We start from the raw sequence: 8,796 nt of genomic DNA, 5'->3' as shown, positions 1-8,796 counted from the left end.
TGTAGGACATATACCGCAAATAAATACCGCAGTAGAGCCTCGAAAGAATAGCGTGTAAGATAGTCTGGCATTTTAAAAATATTTTTCCGTGTACGTTTCGTACTTTAGATTATACAGGGTGCAACAAAAATTAAGGTCATAAATTAAATCACATATTCTAGGGCCAAAAATAGTTCGATTGAACCTAACTTATCTTAGTACAAATGTGCTCATAAATTACAGCCCTTTGAAGTTATAAAATGAGTGTGTGTGTGTTTTGTGTTTTATTGGCACTGGTTTTCACAACAAACTGGCCAGTCAATTTCATAATGATTTTTTAAACTATAACTTATAACTAACTCACGGGAGTAATGTGTAGTGTGTGTCTTGAGTTTCTTGTTACTTTGCAAAGTCGACGTCATTGTCTTTGCAAAGAGACGCTAATTGTAACCGAACGTCTGCGGTCCCTCCGGTGAGTACCGATCCGACAAGGACAGAAAGTATTTTCATTTATTAATTTATAATAAACGAAAAATTTCTGACCCTGGTGAGATTCGAACTCACGACCATTCGGACCTTTCGATCCAAAGGTAGGCGTTCTTACCACTGAGCCACAGAGGGGGTAAGTTATAAAATGAAAATCGATTATTTTCAATATGTCGAAAAGTATTAGAGATTTTTTATTGAAAATGGACATGTAGTATTTTTATGGCAGGGAGATCTAAAAAAATAACAGTGAAATTTGTACGCCCCGTAAAAATTGTATGGGTTTTTTTCCCTTAAACCCCCGAAACTTTTGTGTACGTTCCAATTAAATTATTACTGCGGTACTTTTAGTTAAACACAATGTTTTTACAACTTTTTGCCTCATAGTATTTTTTCGATAAGTCAGTTTTTATCGAGATGCGGCTTCTTTTTTAATATGTTAACATAAAAATTTTATGGGGGTTTTGTTCCCTTAAACGCCCCAAATGTTTGTGTACGTTCTAATAAAATTATTATTGTGGTACCATAGTTAAACACAATGTTTTTAAAACTTTTTTGCCTCTTAGTATTTTTTCGATAAACGATTTTTTATCGAGATAATAATATGTTTGAATATATACCTAAAAAATGTAAATTCACAATAAATTTTCAAAATTATTAACAGGTCTCTATAACCTTATTTACCATGTAAAAATTTGTGTTATATTTTTACAAATGTTCAAAATATGTCGATAAAAATTGACATCGAAAAATTAAAGAGAGACAAAAAAGTTTTAAAAATATTTTGTTTAACTAATGGTACCACAATAATAATTTAATTTTAACGTACACAAATATTGGGGGAGGGGGGGGGGTTAACGGAACAAAACCACCATAAAATTTTTATGGAGTGTACAAACTTCACCTTTATATTTATTTTTAGGATGTCTCTGCCATAAGAATACCACATGTCCATTTTCAACAAAAAAATCTCTAATAGTTTTCAATATATTAGAAAAAATCGATTTTTATTTTGTAACTTCAAGGAGCTATAACTTTTTTTATGTGCACATTTGTACTAAGGTAAGTTAGGTTCAACCGAATTATTTTTGGTCCCAGAACATGTGATTTAATTTATTACCTGTATTTTTGTTACACCCTGAATATTTATTGTTTGCCTGGTTTACTTGGAATATATTCTCGAAAGGGCTCCAATTAGAGCAAGCCTATGTATTTTTATTTTATCTATGCGTGTCTGTTAATTATTAAATCGCTAGCTTTATCGTTAGTTTGTTTATTTAACAGCTTTATAGAAACTAACTTTATTTGGGTCTAAACGCAAAGATTATTTCCAGGCAGGAAAGCTGCGTTACTTCCTTTTTCTTTAAAACTGCCAATAGGCCACCCTGGTCAAAAGATATCGAATTTTTACTGTGGAGTTGAAATAAATTTCATTTTAAAAATTGAGTTCGCGCGTGTATAAAATCGATTTCTTCCGTTTTTTTATCCCTGCGAGATGGGTTTTCAGAGAAAGTCCGGGAGTAGAAGTGGCAAACTGTTTTGCATCGTTTTTCTTCTTATTTTTGTGTAGACAAGACTCTGTTTTTACAATATGCCTCCCGTAAGTTGTCGTTCTATCGTTTTCGTGATCTTCCCACTGATCGTCTTCCTATTATTGGTGAGCCGTCTCTGGCCGTCCTTACTACTCTATTTGTTGTCATTCGGCTTATGTGGTCGTTCCATTCTAGTCTTATGTTTTTATCCAGTTAATAATTTTCTTCACTCCGCATCTCCGTTGTATACCTGTAATTCTAACTCTATCCCATCGTGTCTTACCATCAATTTTACGAAGGGTTTTCATCTCCGCTATTTCGATATTTTTGTCCTCTCTGTATCAGGTCGTGTTTCTGCCGCATATGTCATTATTAGTCTGATGCCTGTTTTGTAAATTCTGCCTTTCATTTCTTTTCCGATATTTTTGTTTCTCTATAATGTTTCATTTAGTCAACCTGCGGCTCTGTTTGCTCTATTTAGTTGATCTTCCACTTCTGTTTCGAACTTTCCGTAGTTAGACAGTGTGATGCCTAGATATTTAAACCCCATCACTTGTTTTATTATGACTGTCCAGCTCTAATTTATATCTCAGTAGATTTGCTGATATTACCATACATTTTGTCTCTTTTGGGGGAACTAACATGTTAAAGTAATTTTCTGGCGGTTATATTAAATTGGTGCAGCATACGTTGTAAATTATTTTCACTTTGAGATATTAGTATTGGTCTGTCAAATTATTTTAAGTTGTTTTTCACCCATTTTGTCTCTTTTGTAGTTTTAACTTTATTTACTTTTTTTTATTATTTCATCCATGGTCAGGTTGAACAATAGAGGACTCAAAGAATCCCCTGTCTTGTCCCATTACCAACTTTAATTGCTTCAGTTAGTTCTTTTTCTACGTTTACTTTTATTGTGTTATTCTGGTAAATATTTTTGATCGTTCTAATTATTCCTAGACGCACCTTTCTTGCGTAAAATAATTGGATAACGTCCTTTAACCTTCCGATGACCAACCTTTTTTTGTTACACGAATGACCAACGGGGATAAAAAATGACCTCAGGTGAAAAATGACCTGGAATGAATGTTTTCAGCATTTAAATCTTCATCTAACGATACATCCTAGTTTTCCGATACTATTTCATCTTCTATATCATCATAAAAATCGCTAGCAGTAACAATTTCCTGTAACTCAGCCTCAGATATTTGCGGGCCATATCTTACATGTACACAAAATACTAAGAAACTATCATAATATACGCCAGGAAATAATAATAATGACTAACTGTAGCAGACAGGAATGTCATGATTCGTACATAACAGGCACCACAGTCTAAAAATAGATTTTGATAACCCGCAGTGTGAAACTACATGGAATTCCACATAATAGACGGTATTTTACTAAATATCAACTTCATAATATATTTTTTATTCGTAAAATATGGGGAATTGTTTTTATTTCAAAATACAAGGATATCTAGAATGATCATAAGGTCAAATAAAAAAATAATGAGTAAAAAATTGAAAATACTTTTGAATTTATTAAAGAAAAACATACGCTGGAGTCCAAATTTACCGCCCTTGGTCATCCGAAGGTTAATTGGACCCTGTCAAATGCCTTCTTAAGGTCCAGAAAACATTACTGTTGTATTCTAGTGATCTTGAATTTGCCTCATTATAAATATAACGGCAGTGCATAATTTTTACGACCGAAAACCTTTTTGGTTCTTCTGCGAATGTTATATTTTTATTCAGTATGTTTGTTATCACTTTGGTTGTTAATTTCAAGGTTATATTTAATAAATTAATTCCTCTGTAATTCTTCAAGTCCAATTTATCCTCCTTTTTGAAGAGAGGTATTAGGATGCTTGATCTCCTGTTTTGTGGTATTTTATTTTGTTCTATTATTATTTGAATTAGTTTTAATAGTTGTTTGGTCAGACCTTCTCCTCCATACTTCAGGAGTTCATTTGATATTCTGTCCTCTCCTGGTGATTTTCTATTTTTTACTTACCTTAATGCTTCCTTTAGCTATCCCTCCTCAATATTTATTTCTTCGTTTGTCGTCACTTTAGATGTTGGTGATTTATTATCGTCACCTTTAGCAAATAGTATTCGAAAGTAGTCTGCCGATGTTTCCTTCTGAATGTGTTTTATTATTATTTTATTCATATCTTTTCTTTGTCCTCTAATTATTCTCCGTATTTCCTTATTTTCCGTAGTAGTTGTGTTCCATCTCTTTTGAGAAGCTCTGCCAGTGTTCCCATTTTTTTGTCTGTCTAAAGTATTCGTTTTGTTTCTGACTTATTTATAGTGGTTTTATGGGTGTTGTATTTTTTTGTTCTGTATTGTAAAAAGATTTCTTATTTTCATAACATTTTATCTTCATTTTCTCTCTAAACCATGTGGTTTTCTTTTTTGATATGTGTATTCGTTATTTCCTATCTCCAAGTTATTCTGTTGCTGCGTTAATTATGTTATTTTTGAGTTTTTTCCAGATTTCCGTGATGTTACATTTTCTAATATTCCATTCACAACAATCTTCTCTGATATTCTTTTTCTGTATAAGTATTCTGTGGAGTCCGTATTTAGACATTCGACTCTGATTATTGTTTATGTTGGTACCGCTCTCTTGGGTGTGAATATTTCATGACGATTTTTATTAGTCGAAGTAATTAAGCTTGAAATAAGACAAAACCTCGCAATTTTTACAGAATGGATAGATTTGCTTGAAAATTTGAGAATAAGTAGTGGATAATAGTCCAAGGATCAAAATAAATATGATGCCGAAAGGCGATTTTACCATGGGGGGTGGTTGCCACCCCATCTCAGAGGTGGAAATTATGCATTTTTCGAGGATAACTTGTTCAAACTTATTTAAAGTATTTAAAAGTATATATCTCCAGAAAAAAAAATCTCTAGCTCAAACATTAAGTGACTTATAATGAAAAGAATGTCAGTCCGTATTTTTTTCAGCGAAAAATGATCGGAAGCAACCTCCTAATCACCACCCTAATTAAAATTAGACATTGACCTTATTTGGTCTTCTTTATTTATGTATTGTTAATAGTTTCTAGAAGTTTGAATGGCTTAGAATGATTAGTTTTTGAAAAAATTGAGTTAAAAGCAAACAATGAGTTTGTGTAGTTTGGAAAAAAATTGCATTTTCTTCAGAATATGAAGATTAGCATCAGAGATACCCAAAAATGCTTTAATATGAAATTGTACCTTATTTAATTCCCAAGAACCAGGCTTGAAAAAATTTTTCCTACGGCAAAAATTAAGTGAGCTATTGACAATTAAAACTTGTAATAACATGCAAAAATCACCTTTACCAATCCTTTCAAAGTCATCTCTTTTTGCGGCTGAGGCTTTAAGAAAAATGTAATATTAACAGGCTTATAATAATATGTCTTATAAAAACGTACAAAACTCATTTTTACTAAACTTTCTAAGCATAATAATGTAAGTTAGCGGTGTTTTTAGTCATTGGCCTTATTCATTCGTCTTTAGTTATGTATTATTAATAGATTCTAGAAGTTTGACTGGCTTAGAATGATTAGTGTTTAATAAACTGGAGTTAAAAGCGAATAACGAATTTTTGTAGTTTGGTAAAAAATGCCATTTTCTTAACAATAGAAAGATTAGCATCAGAGATGCGAAAAATGTTTAAATATGAAATTGTAGGTTATTTAATTCCCCAGAATTTGGTTTGAAAAAATTTTTACTACGGCAAAAATTGACTGAATCTTAAATGAGTATTATCGAAAAACATTGATTTTTTCGATATAAAACTAACACTTTCATAGCGAATAAATCGAAAACTATTAATTTTATCAAAAAAATGTATAGAACATTTTTTACTTAGAATGAACGATTTTGTCAACTTTTGCGGTCAAAATATAATAAAAAATTTCCACCACCGGGATGGGGTGGCAACCACCCCCATGGTAAAAGCGCTTTTCAACATCGGCAAAATCATATAGATTTTGATCCTTGGACTATTCACTACTTATTCTCAAATTTTCAAGCAAATCGATACATTCTGTAAAAATTGCGAGGTGAAAAGCTTCAGTTCCTGTACTATATTTCTTTGTTTGGGGCCTAAAATTTTGATATTTTCAGCAAATTCAGCTTTTTCGTCTCATTTTTCGAGATGTAATCTCTGACGCCTGCACTAATGTAATTATTGGCAAACATAAACATTTGATAGATTTAACTAAAAACGAAAACGTTTTGAAACATTAGGAAAATAACAATTATAATTTCAGCCGACCAAAAATTAAGTCTAGACACGTTACGTTGGATTGGGGCCGTATCCTAATGCCGGAGAGGGTTTTCCTGCCAGATTAGTCTGTTTGAACGGGACTTATTGTTCTGTAATAACACAAGACCTAACTCAAAGGACTTAAAGTACCCTGCATGTATTGTTTTATTTATAATGTAAGTTTTAATGGCCAAGGTATATCGTACAATCCTTGGAATTGCTGGGGACTATTGAAATAAGGGTTGTGAAAATTTTAAGTATTCATTAAATTGTTTGTAAAAAAATACAGTGTAATTCTTTGGGAGGTGTAATTAAATCTTTTACGGCAACTTAACATAATTAATATCTGAAAATTTAGAATATTGTGTTTTAAATCTGCTTAATTATTCTAAAATATTTAGAGCCCCTGCCGATCCCAGTTATAGGTCTGGATCCTGCGTATGAATAAAAAGTTGATTAATAGCAAGCTGAAAATTTGTTAATAGCTTAAGGGTGTCTAGTCGGATAAACTTTGATATATCGGAACACTCGAACAGGGGCAGTTTTAATTGTGGAACAGGTTAAAAATTTGGAGCAATCATACCACGAAAACGGCACATTTATTTTGTCGGACAGAACAGACTTAAACTCTCCGAACAGAGATTAAACTCTCATGCAAAAATCAGACTGCTATTTATCACCTGTCATAATTCCTGTCATTTGACATATTCTACAGGTTCCACTCATTAAAACGCCCATTTGGTGATAAATAGCAGTCTGATTTTTGCATGAGAGTTTAATCTCTGTTCGGAGAGTTTAAGTCTGTTCTGTCGGACAAAATACATGTGCCGTTTTCGTGGTCTGACCGTTCCAAATTTTTTAACCTGTTCCACAATTAAAACTGCGCCTGTTCCAGTGTTCCCATATATCAAAGTTTGTCCGACTAGATACCCTTAAACTATAAACAAATTTTCAGCTTGCTATTAATCAACTTTTTTTTCATACGCGGGATACAGACCTATTATCCAGATGTTAAATAATACTTCCTTATTTTAAATATAAAGTTACTATTAATTATAGTTATATTTATTATAAAGTTATTATTATTACAAAGTTATAGAAGAGTTTTTAAGAATTCGCTGAATGTAAGATTATGATATTTAATACTTAGTGTTTTACAAGATATAACTATTTTTAATGGGAATAAGCCACAATTTTACCAAAAAAATGATTTTATTAACGTTTCGAAGCCCAAATCGGGTTTCGTTGTCAAAATACAAAATACTACTAAAATAAACAAAAATGTTGTTGCTAAGTAAAAAAATTCTTCTAATAATTTATTTAATCTGACTCATTTATATTGGCAATTCAGACGTATATTATACATTTTAAAGTAGAAGACTTTAAAATGATATCGCCAATATTTATGAGTTGCGTTCCTGGGACGACTTTACTAAAATATAGTTCATTCGATTACATGAAATCAATCCCAACTCAAGAATATTCATGAGATAATGAACATAGAGTTCAGTTGAGAGATTGAAGTATAGTCCTGAAATAATCAGATAGTAAAAAGAGAAAAATCAAAGAAGCGGCTCTAATTATGCTAAATGAAACCAATTATGTCGCAAATTCCTCGGTAGAATGCAGTAGGATGTGGTTACCGATACTGAAAGAGGAAGTCAATAGAAAGAAAATACCACGATTAGTAAGTCAATAACATATCAAGTTAGTACACATTTTATATTTTAGTATTACTTATTGTATATCTATGTATTATTAATATTATTTATAATTTAAACATATTTAAGTCAGAATTTGGTATTAGTTTTTTGAAAGTAAATTAAATGTAAGACCAAATACTTACGATGTCGGGATAGTATCACGAGGTTTTTTCCTGGTTTTCCGTCGTGATTTACTATGGAATCTCTAACGCCAGAATTTTACTGTCATCGTTGCATTTGGTTGTCTTTTTAAAGACAGATCACATGCTACGATTTTTTTGTGACGGATATTCTTGAGTTGGGATTGAGTCATGTAATCGAATGAACTATCTTTTAGTAAAGTCGTCCCAGGAACGCAACTCATAAGTATTGGCGATATCATTTTAAAGTCTTCTACTTTAAAATGTATTATATACGTCTGAATTGCCAATATAAATGAGTCAGATTAAATAAATTATTAGAAGAATTTTTTTACTTAGCAACAACATTTTTGTTTAATTTAGTAGTATTTTGTATTTTGACAACGAAACCCGATTTGGGCTTCGAAACGTTAATAAAATATTTTTTGCAAAATTGTGGCTTATTCCCATTAAAAATAGTTGATTATAACCAATTTTATGTTGAAATAGGGTCCAAATAATATTCAATATACTTACTAGGTGATATTAGAACTTAGTTCTCTCTGTGGTTGTACCAATAGAAGCAATATTATTTTAAGAGAAGTATTTCCAAATGTCGAGACTGGACATGGCTTTATCCCTTTGAAGCTTCAAACTTTTACGAGCAAATTCGTCAGGGATGAACGTTCTTCTTTGCAGTTAGGCAATCGT

Source organism: Diabrotica virgifera, chromosome 7 (assembly GCF_917563875.1).
Source record: "Diabrotica virgifera virgifera chromosome 7, PGI_DIABVI_V3a".
NCBI classification, from domain to species: Eukaryota; Metazoa; Arthropoda; class Insecta; order Coleoptera; family Chrysomelidae; genus Diabrotica; species Diabrotica virgifera.
This window is presented reverse-complemented; position numbering follows the sequence as displayed.